Source organism: Bos indicus x Bos taurus, chromosome 10, assembly GCF_003369695.1.
Source record: "Bos indicus x Bos taurus breed Angus x Brahman F1 hybrid chromosome 10, Bos_hybrid_MaternalHap_v2.0, whole genome shotgun sequence".
In the NCBI taxonomy this organism is placed as follows: domain Eukaryota; kingdom Metazoa; phylum Chordata; class Mammalia; order Artiodactyla; family Bovidae; genus Bos; species Bos indicus x Bos taurus.
Window position 1 is genome coordinate 4725067 of NC_040085.1, and position 15494 is coordinate 4740560.

Here is a 15494-nt window from a genome sequence, read left to right on the forward strand (position 1 = left end):
ATTCAAAAGCATCAATTCTTCAACACTCAGCCTTCTTTTCACATCCGTACATGATTACTGGAAAAACTACAGCTTTAACTAGATGGACCTTTGTCAGCAAAGTAATGTCTCTGCTTTCTAATACGCTGTCTAGGTTTGTCAGAGCTTTTCTTCCAAGGAGCAAGCATCTTTTAATTTCATGGCTGCAGTCACCGTCTGCAATGATTTTGGAGCCCAAGGAAAAAAAGATCTGTCACTGTTTCCACTATTTCCCCATCTATATGCCATTGAGTAATGGGACTGGATGCCATGATCTTAGTTTTCTGACTGTTGAGTTTTCAGCCAGCTTTTTCACTCTCCTCTTTCACTTTCATCAAGAGGCTCTTTAGTTCTTGGCTTTCTGCCATAAGGGTGGTGTCATCTGCGTATCTGCAGTTATTGATATTTCTCCTGGCAGTCTTGATTCCAGCTTGTGATTCATCCAGCCTGGCACTTCACATGATGTACTCTGCATATAAGTTAAATAAACAAGATGACAATGTATAGCCTTGATGCACTCCTTTCCCAATTTTGACAGTCTGTTGTTCCATGTCCGGTTCTAATTGTTGCTTCTTGACCTGCATACAGGTTTCGCAGGAGGTAGGTAAAGTGGTCTGGTATTCCCATCTCTTTAAGAATGTTCCAGTTTGTTGTGATCCACACAGTCAAAGGCTTTAGCATAGTCAATATAGCAGAAGTAGATATTTTTCTAGAATTCTCTTGCTTTTTCTATGATCCAACAGATGTTGGCAATTTGATCTCTGGTTCCTCTGCTTTTTCTAAATCTAGCTTTAACATCTGGAAGTTCCCAGTTCATGTACTGTTGAAACCTAGCTTGGAGGATTTTGAGCATTACTTAGCTAGCATGTGAGATGAGTGCAATTGTGTGGTAGTTTGAACATTCTTTGAAATTGCCTTTCTATAGGATTGGAATGAAAACTGACCTTTTCCAGTCCTGTGGCCACTGCTGAGTCTTCCAAATTTGCTGGCATCTTGAGTGCAGCAGTTTCACAGCATCATCTTTGAGGATTTGAAATAGCTCAACTGGAATTCCATCACCTCCACTAGCTTTGTTTGTAGTGATGCTTCCTAAGGCCCATTTGACTTCACACTCAGGGATATCTGGCTCTAGGTGAGTGATCATGCCATCATCAAATCTTTTTTGTACACTTCTTCTGTGTATTGTTGCCACCCCTTCTTAATATCGTCTGCTTCTGTTAGGTCCATACCATTTCTGTCCTTTATTGAGCCCATCTTTGCATGAAATGTTCCCTTGGTGTCTCTAATTTCCTTGAAGAGAGATCTAGTCTTTCCCATTCTGTTGTTTTCCTCTCTTTCTTTGCACTGTTTACTTAAAAAGGCTTTCTTCTCTCTCCTTGCTGTTCTTTGAAACTCTGCATTCAGGTGGGTATATCTTTCCCCTTCTCTTTTGCCTTTTGCTTCTCTTCTTTTCTCAGCTATTTGTAAGGCCTCCTCAGACAACCATTTTGTCTTTTTGCACTTCTTTCTCTTGGGGATGGTCTTGATCTCTGCTTCCTGTCGAGTGTCGTGAACTTCTATCTATAGTTCTTCAGGCACTCTTATCAGATCTAATCCCTTGAATCTATTTTTCACTTCTACTGTATAACCCTAAGGGATTTGATTTAGGTCATACCTGAATGGCCTATTGGTTTTCCCTACTTTCTTCAATTTAGGTCTGAATTTCGCAAAAGGAGTTCATGATCTGAGCCACAGTCAGCTCATGGTCTTGTTTTTGCTGACTGTATAAGACTTCTCCATCTTCAGTTGCAAAGAATATAATCAATCTGATTTCGGTATTGACCATCTGGTGATGTCCATATGGACATATAAGAATGTACATATATTCATAATATATGTATATATAATATATATATATATAATGTATATATATATAAAATGTATATGTTATATATAATGTATACATTGTTGTTCAGTCGCTCAGTCATGTCCGACTCTTTGTGACCCCATGGACTGCAGCATGCTAGGCTTCCCTGTCTTCACTGACTCCTGGAACTTGCTCAAACTCCTGTCTGTTGAGTCAGTGATGCCATCCACCCATTTTATTCTCTTTTGTCCCCTTCTCTTCCTGCCTTTAATCTTTCCCAGCATCAGGGTCTTTTCCAATGAGTCAGCTGTTCATATCAGGTGGCCCAAGTATTGGAGCTTCAGCATCAGTCCTTCCAATGAATATTCAGGGTTGATTTCCTTTAAGATTGACCTGTTTGATGTATGTGTATATACACATACACACACTTTTCCCTGTTTGTTCCATTATGGTCTGTCACAGGATGTTGAATATAGTTCTCTGTGCTGTACAGTAGGATGTCGTTTATCTATTCTATATATATGGGTTTTTTAAAATATATTTTATTTGTTTATCTTGCTGCACTGGGTCTTAGTTGGGGTGCAGGGATTTTCACTGTGACGTGCAGGCTCAGTAGTATCAGTACACATGGGATCTTAGATCCCCAGCTAGTGGTCAAACCCGTGTCCCCTGCATTGGAAGGTGGATTCTCAACCACTGGAGCACCAGACAAGTCCCTATAAATGTATTAGTTTTAAATGCCCTGATTCTTATCACAAGAACAAAGACTGTTTCCAGTGAGAGCAAGTTTTTTTAAGTTCCATAGTATAATCTGTTACAGATAAATGAGTTGCAAGTTAAGCATTATGTTTAACTCCTGGGACAGAGAATGGAGGATGGATATATCAGGAGAGAGAGATAGAATTGGCTATAATAATTTGTAGTAACAAACTTAGCTGAGTAGTAGGAACAAATATTTGTTATATTATTCCTTATATTTGTTTTTTATGTCAAAGCATTTCATAGACTTTTAAAGAACAAACTGGAGATGCAGGAAATATTTAGGGAAAGGAGAGAGGGAGCAAGAAAGGGATCAGGGAGCAAGGAGATTAGACCAAGAAGAGGAGCAAGTAAGGGGAGCTCGAAAGAGAGGGGAGGGGTGGTTTTGAACCTAGAGAGCTTGCTGAAGGGTTAGGTTAGTGGTCACACCCTGCTGTTTACTAGTGATTTGCCCTGAGTAAGCTCTCCAACCCCTTCTCACCACACAGGAGGCTCAAGCAACTGCCCGTGGCAGTTCTGATCTCTACAAACCAGATACAACAGCTGAACTTCCAAGAGGAAAAGGGAAGAAGAAAAGAGCTTATACAGTTCCCTCACGAAGAAAAGAGAAACAATGCACACACATATATGAATGAACCTACAGCACCTCAAAACTGCTCCCCTTTGGGGGCAGAAGCAGACGCCATGGCCAAGTTCAAAATGAAACCCCATTTCCCTTCCAGACCCTGTCTTACCATGACTGCATAGTTTACATGCAAGTTGTCTGTACAGTTCATCTTCCTCCAAAGCATCTGGTATTTATCATCAGAAACAGATTGGGGAGAGAGTCTGGAGAAGCTCTTCCTATATTGTGGGTTTTAAGCATTCCTCTACAAGTCTGTTTCTTTAAAAGTTAAAAGTGCAGCCGAGTACATGGAAGTAAGTAGGTGATAGGAATTAGAGGTGGGTCACTCATACTCGGGGCTCTCCCGGAGTGGCAAAAATGAATCAGGGCCAGAGAGGTGAAGGTAGAGGGAAGGCAAGCTTAGAGCTAGAAGGACTTTGAAAACTGCCCAGTTCAGTTTCCTGATTTTCTCCCCTCGGCAGGTCACTTTCACAAGGAACCCGAGCAGCAATAACTGAGCTGGAACTGAAAGTGTCCTTCAGGGTTGCCTTAAATGTTTATGTTTTTCCCCAAGAGGAGAAAATAGAAAAAATTTAGATTATCCATTTTAGAATGATGACTATGACGTGTGAATGACACTGGTCGCTCTGTACGTGGGATCAGCACTGCACTCGACTGGCCTGGGGAAGCCAGGACCCCGTGCCTCCTGGTGACCCAGCGTCCCTGGGCCTTCCTTCCTGAGACACAGTTCCAAAGTCCTGCCAGACCCATCCTGCTAGCTGGGCCTTCGAGGACGTCGAGTTGGACCCTTCTTGCTTCTTAGCTGCTAGAGTTTTCCCTTCTCTGTGGTTTGTGGATTTGATTTAGAAATTCAGAAAAACCTGAAGATGGACAAGTAGACTAAAGTTGAAGGAAGTGTTTCCCCCCACTGGGGCAAAGTGGCAACTTTTAGCATTCTGCAACTGTGGTAAATGAAAAAAAATAAAGACCAATTTTAAATATTAAAATAATGAGAGCTCAGAAATGACAGTAATTAAACCAAGATCATGTGCAGCAGTTGCATTCAAAATACACATTTTTTTTAAAAATTTTTATTGGAGTATAGTTGCTTTACAGTATTTTCCTACTTACAATAGTTTCTACTGTACAGCGAAGTGCATCGGCTATATGTATACGTATATCCCCCTTCTTGGATTTTCTTCCTATTTAGGTCACCACAGAAATTGAGTAGAGGGCTCCCTCTGCTATATGGTAGGTTCTCATTACTTACCTATTTTACACATTCAGTATATTTTGGAGCAAGATAGTTTTTGCTTGCTCTTTTTCTTAGCTCCTTTTGGGAATATTTTAGTGCTTCTGTGCTACTACACAGAAAACACGGTAAATGTCTTTGTTTTTACTATAATATTTCTCCAGCTTTTCCTATATTGGCAAAAGGTAATAGATTATGGATTTTTAAAAGTTTACTGCTACTGCTAAGTCGCTTCAGTCGTGTCCAACTCTGTGCAACCCCATAGGCGGCAGCCCACCAGGCTCCGCCATCCCTGGGATTCTCCAGGCAACAACACTGGAGTGGGTTGCCACTTCCTTCTCCAATGCATGAAAGTGAAAATGAAAGTGAAGTCGCTCAGTCGTGTCCGACTCTTAGTGACCCCATGGACTGCAGCCTACCAGGCTCCTCTGCCCATGGGATTTTCCAGGCAAGAGTACTGGAGTGGGGTGCCATTGCCTTCTTGTAATTCCATGTGTAATATAAAGAAGTATAGTTAAGGGTTAATTTAATTAGTAAATTTGCTATTATCTGATTTTCTAATTATTATTAAATAACTATTTTTTAACATTTCATTTAGTAGATGTGACAGTTATATGATAAATTAAGTCATTTCTCATATATTTTTCTATACCTAAGCCACAAAGCATCTTAAACTTTGTAAAGGGAGAGCCTAGTATAGAGGGGTGAGCACTAGATGAGAGGCCCAGAGAAGCCAGTGGCAGAATCTCAACCAGAATGCAGGCCTTCTAACCCCAGCCCTGGGTTCATACACATATATATTTTTATGAAAGAAAGACATTAATGTTTTAGTTCTTATAGTCACTTTTCTTCTGGGTGACGTGGCTGGTGTGTTGGATTTTGTCTGAGATTATCGATATTAATTATTCATATTCTTCTCAAATTGTAACCACTTAGTTGTATTTTGAGAGTGAAGAATGTAATAGATGGTCTGGCAGGAAAAGAAAATGAAAGAGCCTGATTTGTATGTTGGGGGAAATATCTTAGAAGAGACTGAGCCCAGATCCAGAATCAATGTGGACCATTCCTAGCAAAGCATAAGAACATTAGAAAGTATTATCACATCACAGTAATTTAATAAAAACCACATTGACACAATTCTCAGAAAAGAAACTAAAGATTCTCTCAAGCTGCATTCATCGTAATGTAGTTTTTTGGAAAGATAATTAATTTGTTTACATACCACATTAACATAAAGACATTTTTTAAAAACAGTGAGCATCTTTTAACTAAAATCAGTAGTTTAAAATGTAAAAGTGAATCTACCAGTGAAAAGTAAGGCAAATATCTCTATCTAAGATAAGGTTGCCAGATAAAACACAAGATGCCCAGTTAAACTTAAATTTCACATGAATAATGGATTTTTTCATATAAGTAAAAACTTCAAATTTAACTCAGCTTCCTGTATTTTTTAGAATTTTTATTTATTTATTCAGGGCTGTGATAGGTCTTCACTGCCGCCCGGGCTTTCTCCAGCTGCAGAGAGCAGCAGCCACTCTCTACTTGCGGTGCACGGGCTTCTCACTGCTGTGGCTTCTCTTGTTGCAGAGTGTGGGCTTCGTAGTTGTTGCCCACAGGCTTAGCTGCTCTGCAGCATATGGAATCGTCCCAGACCAGAGATGGAACCCTTGTCCCCTGTATTGGCAGGTGGATTCCTAACTACCGGACCACCCAGGAAGTCCCCAGCTTCCAGTATTTTTATTTGCTAAATCCAGTAACTCTAATCTAAGGGGCAAGTTTTGTTTCCAAATACTGCTCCCAAGTAAAATTCAGAGTGTATGATATCCAGTTACTTTCAGAAATAAATACAATTTCAAATCTAATTTAGGTAGGATTTCTGAACCCAGCCCTACTGGCATTTTGAGCTGGATGATTCTTTGTCTTGGGGGCTGTCCTGGGCATTCCTGGCCTCTGTTCACTAGATTCAAGTTGCATCCCCCAGCTGTGGCAACCCGTGTTCCAATACATTGCCATATGTCCACCAGGGAGTGGGGTAAGGGGACAAAATCGTCCCTGGTTCAGGACCACTGTTCTGAGGAAAGAAGTTTATTTATAAGTAAGTATACCTTGGGAGAAAACTAGTCTGTCCTGGTCTTGAAGAAAGAAGAAGAAAGCTCTATTTTATGTGGTTTTCATTTTAAAGCATCTTGGGAGAGATACCGGTGGACAACTGATGAGAGATGGTTGAGGAGTTGAGCAGGTAGACGTGGGATTGTTTTACAACCTGGGGCTCTGTTAGAGATGCTTCTGTGTCCTCTTTGAGAGAAAAAGACAGTAGAAAGTACTCGAAAGAAGGCTCAGGTTCCCAACATAGTCTTCATCCAGGCTCTGAGAGAACAGTTAGTACAGTCCTCTGATTTCTGGAAAAGAAGTGTTTTATTTGGATAGCAATAACTGAAATTCCAACCCAGGCCACCTAGCTGAATAATCATGTCTGTGTGTCCAAAACCAACAAATTGCCAAGAGATGTGTTGCGAACCAGATTGGGGAAGCTGTTTACTATTTGATTTTCAGAAAACAATTCAACAGGGAATTTTGCTACAATGTTGTTGCTTCTGTTTCCCCCAAGAAAACATATGACTTTAGTTTGCTGTCTAAACCAAGAAAGTAGTGTGGTTACCCATATTATAGAGAAGTTTTTAAAAACTTGACCTTTCAAGTCTTTGTGGCTCCAATTTACTGTTTTTTAGTTATATAGAGCCACTAATCATTCCTTCCTGCAAGGAATTTTCAGCATAATCCTATTTTCCACTCAAGTTCTGCAGGATTGCCAGATTGGAGGGGAAAAAAAAATAAAATCTACTTCCAGTAAAGAGAGACTCAAAAGAACAGTGATTTAAACAAAATGCCAAAGAGAATACATCAACTTCTTATTCTGCCTTTATTAATTTGAAATCTACAAATTTGTATTTTGTAAGGATAATGCAAAAAATTTTCTAATTATTGACTCATTCTAACTCAATTTAGGCAAATAGTCCTGTTAATGTTACTATTTTAAAAACATATGTCAAGGCAATTCTACTCTAAGAGTGAAGCAACTCAGTTCCAGAGTTTTTTCTTAGACAAACAATATACACAATGCCTAAGGATGCAGCAAAAGCCATTGCCCCTAAGATAAATTCCTGAATTCTTACTGTGGTCTACAAGGTCTTAAATTATCTGACTAGAGTTGATCACACTTTCTTCAACTCCTAAGGTATAGACTAAACTGCTCTAACATAGCGATCCAGCAGTGTGTGTGTGTCTGTGTGTGTGTATGTGTGTGTTAGTCACTCAGACATGCCTGACTCTTTGTGACCCCATGGACTGGACTGTAGCCTGCCAGGCTCCTTTGCCCATGGAATTTTCCAGGCAAAAATACTGGAGTGGGTAGTCATTTCCTTCATCAGGGGATCTTCCCGACCCAGAAATTGAACCCAGGTCTCCTGCATTGCAGACAGATTCTTTACCATCTGAGCCACCAGGGACCCAACAATAGAATGATTCAAATAAGACCAAAAATGATTATTCTCACACATAACAGACTAGAAGGATGCAGATGGTCAGTGGTCCAGCGTTTGTGGGGAGCTTGACCATGACATCATCCAGCGGCCCATGTTCTTTCTATCTTGTTGCTCCACCACCCAGTAAGGCATTTTCCTCATTCATATGGTCAAAGCTCACTCATCACCACCCTCTCTGTGTTCCCACCTACAGAAAAGTAGGCAGAGATAATAACTTTCTTTTAAAGAGGGTGGGTTTCCTAGGAAATCTGAGATGGGGATTAGGGCAAAGGAGTTTCCTGTTAGGGAGTTCTCTTGACATTAACCTCTGTACGGGGAGAGAAAGAAAGCAGAATTGTGCAGAGAGAGAAGCTAGACTTCAGGACAATCACAGCCAGTTAGTTGCTTGACTTCAACTAACCTGACAGTTAACTGTGAAGCAGAGATGGCCCTTCAGAGTTGGGATGGAGAGTTATGCCTTTATGCGGCTTCCCTGATGGCTTAGATGGTAAAGAATCTGAAGAATCTGCCTGCAATGTAGGAGACCCTGGTTCGATCCCTGGGTCTGGAAGATACCCTGGAGAAGGGAATGGCAACCCACTCCAGCATTCTTGCTTGGACAATTTCATGGACAGAGGAGCCTGGCAGGCTACACACCATGGGATCACCTTTATATCCCTTGACCAGTTATTGATGTGAGTTGCTCCATCAATAGGAAGAGGGCATGACCTTGGATGAGATGGCTCTTTTCAGTGGAGCTAATTCTCAAAGAGGGTTATCAGCCAACAAACCCCAATGGCAGATGGCAGCATAGCCAGCATCCATGACAGGATGTGACCCAGAAGTTGTACAAACCCCTTCTACTTGCATCACTTTATCTAGAATGTCTAGAACCACCACCCCAGCTGCAAAAGAGGCTGAGAGATACAGTCTTTAGCTGAGTCTTAGGCTTGACTAAGTCTTATGGTTGGACTAAAAGGAAGAAGGGGAGAATGGACATTGGGGAAACATTACAGGAGGGAAGAGGAATCATTGCCTAAGTTTGTTCAGCTTTTTGACTCTTACAGATCAAAAACTATTACATGGAGGAAGCTACCCACCAAGCACAGAGGCAGAAAGAGAGGTAAAAGAGGGACAAGAACAGCTGAGAGGTGAGCATATCCATTGATGATGGTACTCAGCAGACGCGACAGTGATTTCCAGCAGACAGGACTGTGGTCCCCAGCTGATGTGACAGTAGTGTCTTGCGGACATGAATACGGTTCCCAAGAGATGTAACAGTGATCTCCAGCAGATATGACAGTGGTCCCCAGGAGATGTGAAAGTAACTCCAGAGGCAGAATGGTGCTCTGAAGATACAGCACGGCCCTTGGAAGCTGCAGCAGTCTTAGGCTGATTGAGATCAAGAGGCTGCTGGAGCCCTAGGGTATGATGTTGTCAAAGGCTGGTGGAAAAGAGGAAGAAAATGATTGATACCATGGAGTAGTTGCTCGTATTTATTTGTCAGTATGTGTGGGTTTATATCCCAATGTACAGAAATTCGGGGTGTGGGGGAAGTAGAAAACAGACTCTGAGTGGAGCCAGGCTGAGGCAGGGAGCTATGGAATACACCACTATTGCCTGGCATTCCCATAAGGCTCAAATGGAGGGCTTCACTTAAAGCACTGTATTCTGATGAGACGTGGAGAGAGCCCTGTGCCAGGAGCCTGGAGCACTGGCTGCTCCTCCTAGTCTGCTGCTGACTCTCTCTGGAGAGATAAGTGAGCCCGCTTGAACCCCAGCCTATCCGCATACAGAAAGGAGAGAAGAGGCTTGCACTTGATAACAGAGGCCCTTCCTGTGATAGTGTTATGTCTCTACCACATACAGATAAAGCCAAGTTCTCCAGAACACTCCATCCCCATGGAAATATGTAACGCCCAAGAACTTGGAAATGTTACCATTCCTGTAAGTAATCTTTTAATGGAAAACTTACATCCTTTAAAATAATTAACATTCAGTACTCAACCTTAGAACATTATCCAAACTTAGATGAGAAAAGATGAAGCAAGGAAAAAGGTGTTACCCTATCATACTTTTTTTGGCGTTAAAATAAGGACTAAATCAGGGGATGGGGAAAGTTTCCGTTTCTTTAGTACTTAGTACTGAGTCGGTGGCAGCAAAAGCTAAGTAGGTGTTGACGATCTCAGAAATGGACTTCTCCTCGGTGACCCAGGTATCAGGTGCATCGTTCTGGGGCTTGTGTGAATTGGTCATGAGTGAGAGACATTCTGTAAAGGTCTTTGGGGACATAGGAGGGTACATTCTAAAGGGCTAATGCCCACTCCCCGTGGGTGGGTAGGTGGGAAGAGTTAGCCAGGACCTCTGTGAGCTATACTGGGAAAGGTGAACCCATGTTTCAAAGCCCATCCCTAACCCTTCTGGAACATCCCCTCTTCTGATAAGGAACCTCTAGTGGTCACGTGTACGTGATGCTGAAACGATGGCTGACTGCCAACATTCATGGAGAAGGTCCCTGGGGACGCCAGGTGTCAGAGGGAAGACTGGCTTCCAACGGGCATGTTCCTTCCCATGGTGAAAGCACCCAAGATCCAGGCTGGGGATTCAGTCTTAAGTGACAGAGAAATGTTCCTCTTGTCAGTGTGGGAGGGAGGCTGGAGGATAATAAGCAGACTGCCCTTGTTTTCATTAAAAGGCAAGGTGTCTTTTATGGGACATTGACATTGGCCTCAGCCTGGCAGGCACATTCTAAGACAAACTGCAAAGAAGCCAATTTAACAGACATTTGCTTGGCAAGCAGCAAGGGTGAGGTTTAATGGGGTCAGCCTATAATTACCTGATGCGTCCATTCCCACCATGTGGCCTGCCGGCCACTTGGACCAGAGGGGTTGTGTCTGGGGCCAGGACAACTCACGTGTCCACCGTCAGCTTTTGCCTCACTGACTCTCCCCATACCACCCACTTCCAGACTTCATGTCTGACCAATTCCCTTCCTGACTGCCCCAGTCTTTCCTTAAATGTGTTAAAATTCTTCATCAGGACAGGTTAAAGTCAAGTCCCAGTACTCTACAGGCTGTGGCTGCACACAGGGTTTACCCACTGTGTGTGCTCCGCTGGCAAAAGGCTATTTCTTTTCATCGCCTAATTCCCAGGGTCACCCCACCGTTGGCCTCCGCCCATATAACACCCACACTGTAGTCTTAAAATGTCGTTTTGTTTTATTTCATTTTTATTTTCTGTGTTCTTTTGAATGTCTCCACGGATTTTTTGAGTGGGATTGCTCTGAGAAAGAAGGTTATTTTTAGCATAAAATGAATCAAATGAGATGAACTCTTATAACAAATTCAACAGCCATAATCAGCTTCATTATATCAAAGGAGGGCAACTTCTTCCTCCATTATGATTTCTTCTTTAGAGACAAAAAGTGTGTTCATAAATGATGGAACATATATATGTATATTTTCATATTTAAAATACTACCAGCTCTAAAAGTTGCTCAGCACTAAGTTCTCTTTTCTGTTTCTCATAATAGATTTTGCTTGTCTTGTTAGTGGTTTGCACCAGTAGCAGCTATTAAAACCCCAAGCATAGACAAACTGCTTGGAATTCCAACACTGGATGAATTGATTCAGACAGAGCTAGATTAATTCATACCACTCTTTTGTGCTGCCACTAATGAAGAAGACTAAAGAGCAATTAAAACATTGGGTTGGCCAAAAAATTTCATTTGGGTTTTATGGAAACACCCAAGTGAACTTTCTGGTCAACCCAGTAGTTACCTTTTCTAGATTTCAATTTTTTGTTTGTTCCAATCATTTTATTTTTACTTATTGACCTATTCAATTATATATTTATTCATCCCTACCTGATTTGTCCAGAGAATTTAAGACAAGAACACAAGATGAAAACCAGGATCAGAAAAAACAAAAATAAATGTTAGGTAATCAAAATAGGAAGGAAGGGTTGAAACATCTATAGGCTAGTGGTGGTGGCTGAGTCGCTCAGTCATGTCTGACTCTTTGCCACCCCATGGATTGGAGCCTGCAGGCTCCTCTGTCCATGGGGTTTCCCAGGCAAGAAGACTAGAGTGGATTACCATTTCCTTCTCCAGGGGATCTTCCTGACCCAGGGATTGAATCCATGTCTCCTGCTTGGCAGGTGGATTCTTTACCCCTGAGCCACCAGGAAAGCCCCACATATGCATATACACAAAGTATATGTGTAGGTATAGGTATTAGCATAAGTATAGAGAAATTAGTGACTCGAGAACTGTTCATTGTATTTTTCCCTTGACTTCTCTGTAGGTTTTAAAACATTAATTTTTAAAAATGTCATGGGAAAAAGCAAAAGCAAACTAAAAAAAACACATGCAGGATAGCTGCAGGTAAAAATTCTCAGGGGAGATATTTCCTCCCCAACACAAGAGCTAAGATCAAGACAGGCCAGATTCCTGTTCTCCCCTTCTGAACAGAGGTTTTATTTCTAATGCTGAGGGTGTGACTCCTTCTGGTCTCCGCTTTATATGGGGAGGGTGTCTTCCTAGTAGTCTCTTCACCCTAGGAGGGCCTTGGGCTTTTTTTTTTTTTAATCCCTTCAACCTGTGAAGCTGATAAAACAGAAGTTTAATATCCCAAAGTTTATCAGCTGTTCTCAGTGTAAAAGCTGACTCCAGTGCTCATCGACCTTTCAGGATTCTGGCTCTCAGTTTATATTTGGCCTCTAGGAATTACTTTATTACAGTGCAGTAGTTTATCTAATTTAAAAAAATATTTTCTAACCTGAAATGTTAATGTGTTTATTGATACAGGGAGGTTATTCTGGGCATCTTCTTCTATTAGACTACCAGAAACGGAAGTCTTCTGGTGACAACATTTCTTTTTTTTTTGGGTGCATCGAATCTTAGTCGTGGCGCATGAGGTCTTTTTGTTGTGGTGTGTGGCTCTCCTCTAGTTGACACATGGGGTCAACAGCTGCAGTGTGCAGGACAACAACTTTTTAAACAAAAGTTCAATCATAGCTATATTTCTTCCAATTCTTATAGCGATTTAAATAGCAGTTATAACCACAAGCAAGTTTCAAAAAATATTTCATATCATATCATTATTAAAAAGCCCTTGGCCTTAATACATAAATCCAGTATATTTACCTTTCAGCTACCCAGGTGAAAATATAGTTGTCTCAGAAAGTACCCTATCGAGCCAGTCTTTTCTCCTGATTTATGAAGGTCATTTACTCAAGTCATTGTTAAGTCATAATCAACCTTATGTACCATAAATGTACACAGGGACTTCGCTGGCGGTCCAGTGGTTAAGACTTCACCACTGCAGGGGGTGTGGGTGTGATCCCTGGTTGGGGAGTTAAGTAAGATGCCACATGCCTCATGGCCAAAAAACAAAAACATAATATAGAAGCAATACTGTAATAAATTCAACAAAGACTTTTAAAAATATATAGACATAAAGAGAGGCTAGGTCATGAAAGAACACCTTCTCAGTGTCATAAATTCCTTTCATAACCACAGTGGAAATAGCCCTGTTGACGCGTGTGATCCATCCCTTTTTTCATGCTTCATTTATTTGCCTGTAGGATCAGACTACAAAGTCCACCTCTCTCCCATTTTCTTTTTTACTATAGTGGACTTGGGCTGCTCTGGACCAAGCCACTCTATAAAGATGTCATGCTTCTCTCAACACAAGGCTCCATTTAAGAACAGGGCAAACCTTTACCCTAGATAGCTGAGTAGGTTAGCATCAAGTTCCTCAGTTAGATGAACACCAACCTCAACTGAATGGAATACTTATTAAAGAAAAATAAAGACATAAAGGAAAAGTAAACATCTACTCAGCAATGAGCAAATCTCAGAATCCGAACATTCCACAATGTCCCACAGTCCCTGATTAAGACTGAAAAATAATTCCCAAGAGTCAATTACTAGTGTTGATGGAGGATATTTTTATCCAGGGCTTTCCTTAGACTTTACAACCCCCAAACCCTCTGATTTTCTGATCTCTATGTTGGCCAACATATCTAGCTATACCTGCACACACACAGAGTTACCCAGGAAACAAACAGAAGTTAGATTACAGTGTTTCATATATAACAATAGCACAGCCTCTCCCCTTCATTTTGATTTCAGTTTTTGCCCAAGGTAAGAAAGGCAGCAAAAGCATTACTTTTATTTGAAGTCAGAGTAATTATAATAAAATTTCCTGTAAGTCCTGCCGTCCTTCCCTTCTTTTTACAAGAGGGTTGGGTACTGTCTCTAAGAGAATATGCTCCACTTGTTTAAAGATTGTCAAGGCAACCTGCTGCCTTCCCCTTTCCTCCCATTTAGGCTCTTGTTAATAATAGATTAACAAACTCAATTCAAAATGGAAATACCTGAACCTCATCCCCGCAAAAATGAAAGTAATAATGAAACAACTTTGTGCCAGGCACTAGGTTACATGTGTTGATTTATCCTCTCACCTAAAAGTGCTGTTGGCATCTACGCTTACGGTACCACGGGTGCCATTAACACCTCCATCTTACGAATGACACTTCCGTCTAAGGAACAGGGCCATTAGATGCCTTTCTGAGGGCACGCAGTATGGAGTCAGGATCAAAGCCAATATGGCCACGGAGATGGTACATTCCCAACCAGGACACTATCCCCTGCTAATTTTCACCAGCCCTTCTCAGAAACGTTTCCAGTTCACACATCCTTGGAGTCAGCTTCAGATCCCTGAAGTTAGAGCCTCAACCTTGGAATAAACCAAGGAATACACCTTCCTGGAGCTGGTTCTCGTACAACTCACAAGGTAGGTGTCATGCCCACTTCCCAGCAAGGAAACAGAGACCCTACCCTCACCCACAGCAAAAGCTTAAGGAACTTCCCCAAGGCCACACCTAGGAAGTGATGAGCGGGATTTCAAACTCAGGCATGGCTCCACGTGCCACGGCTCTGGATCAAACATGGCTATCCTTCACATCCAGTACGGTCTTAAACGGTAGAGAAAGAAAAAGCAAATACTGGGAAACTGAGGTTTGGGTTTTACATAGTATATTAGAAGGAAATAAATTAACAAGAAGAAATTCATTAGCCTATCCAGGAAGCAGGGGTTTCTGCACAGATTCTCTGAGGAAGGGTGGCAAAGCAGAAGGGTGCTGGGCCCGAGTCATAGACCTGAGTTTGAGTTCTAGCCCCGTCATTCCCTTGGGTAGGTTGTTCAACCTCCCTGACCTTAGGTCTAGTCTATATAGTGGGAATTATAACCATCTTATTTATTTCACTTCAGTCTCATGAAGACTGAAAGTCGCTCAGCTGCGTCTGACTCTTTGCAGCCCCACAGACTGTAACCTGCCAGGCTTCTCTTTCCATAGGATTTCCCAGGCAAGAATACTAGAGTGGGTGGCCCTTCCCTTCTCTAGGGAAGCTTCCCATCCTAGGGATCAAACCTGGGTCTCCTGTCTTGAAGGCAGATTCTTTCCTGTCTGAGCCACCAGTTGTGAAAA